The sequence below is a fragment of the Lutra lutra genome, chromosome 2 (assembly GCF_902655055.1).
Source record: "Lutra lutra chromosome 2, mLutLut1.2, whole genome shotgun sequence".
Taxonomy (NCBI): Eukaryota; Metazoa; Chordata; class Mammalia; order Carnivora; family Mustelidae; genus Lutra; species Lutra lutra.
Genome location: NC_062279.1, coordinates 168,482,625 through 168,484,249, shown reverse-complemented (window position 1 = coordinate 168,484,249; position 1,625 = coordinate 168,482,625). Strand labels below are relative to the sequence as shown.

Genomic DNA, 1,625 nt, shown 5'->3' with positions numbered 1-1,625 from the left:
TGGTACTAGCTTGAACATAGACATGTAGACAAATAAAATAGAAAAGAGGGTCCAGAGATAAAATGTTTTATATATATATATATATATATATATATATATATATATATATATATAGTCAATTTATATTTGAAAAGGGAACTAAGAATACTCAATGGGCAGATAATACTCTTTTCAATAAACTGAGTAGGAAAACTAGGTAACTACATACAGAAAAAGAAAATTGTCTTCTATCTTACATCAATCCTGAAAATTAACTCAAAATGGATAAAAGACTTAAAAAGTGGATAGAAGACTCAAACATAATACCCAATACCATAAAACTCATAGAAGACAGGAAGATGCTCTTTTCATTGATCTTGGCAATGATATTTTGAATATGACACCATAAACACAAGAAACAAAAGCAAGAATCAACAGGTGAGATTATCTCAAATTAAAATACTTCTTCTCATACTTACCTGGCAGGGGAGATACCATGATCACGAAGGTGGTTTTCCCAGGGCGAGGCTTGTCCATTGCACTCCGGATGTGCTGACCCCTGTGATTTCCCCAAATGTGGGAAACTCGACTGCATAATTTGTGGTAGTGGGGGACTGCGTTCGCGCTTTCCCCTAAAAAAAAAAAAAAAAAAAAATACTTCTTCACAACAAAAGAAACAATCAAGAAAATGAAAAGGCAACCTACAGAATGGAAAAAAACTATTTGCCCATAAAATATCAAAACTATTTGATACCTATATCAGGTAATAAGTTAATACCCACAGTATATAAACCACCCATATAATTCAATAACAAAAGACAAACAATTAAAAAATGGTCAGAGGAACTGAATAGACATTTTTTCCAAAGAAGAGATCTCAAATGACCAAGAGGTAATGAATAAATGCTCAACATCACTAATCATCAGAGAAATGCAAATCAAAACCACAACAAGATTATCACCTCACTCATATCAGAATAGCTATTATCAAGACAAGAGACACATGATGATGAGATTTGGAGATAAGGGAATCTTTGTACACTATTGGTGGGAGTGTAAATTAGTTCAGCCACTATGAAAACACTATGAAGTTTCCTAAAAAAATAAACATAAAAATACTGTATGATCAATCCAGCAATCTTGTTTCTGGGTATATATTCACAAGAAACAAAGACAATGTACTAAAAAAAAAATCTATATTCCTATGTTTATTGCAGCATTATTTACAATAGTCAAAACATGGAAACAATCTAAGTGTCCATTAATAGATGAATGAATAAAGAAGATGTGGCATAGATTGATAGACAATAGATAGAGGGGGGAGGAGTCAAGATGGCAGAAAGTAGCAGGCTGAGATGACATCAAGTAGCAGGAGATCAGAGAGAGTTTATCAAACCATTGTGAACACCTACAAATCCATCAGGAGATTGAAGAGAAGAAGAGCAAGAATTCTAGAAATTGAAAATCAACCACTTTCTGAAAAGTAGGACAGGCAAAGTGAATCCAAAGCAATGGGAAGATAGTCCACAGGGGGAGGGGCCAGCTCCCGGCAAGCGGTAGAACAATGGAGCACAGAATCAGGACTTTTAAAAGTCTGTTCCACTGAAGGACATTGCTCCGGAGGCTAAACTGGGTTGAAGCCCAGG

The 1,625-nt window shown here is 34.8% G+C and overlaps 1 non-coding gene across 1 annotated transcript; it reads left to right on the top strand.

Moving 5' to 3' along the window:
- The first annotated feature begins 450 nt into the window (after positions 1 to 450).
- Positions 451 to 614, top strand: LOC125094420 (U1 spliceosomal RNA). The gene has a single exon (XR_007125499.1). It is a non-coding gene; the product is annotated as a U1 spliceosomal RNA (small nuclear RNA).
- The last annotated feature ends 1,011 nt before the right edge of the window (positions 615 to 1,625 follow it).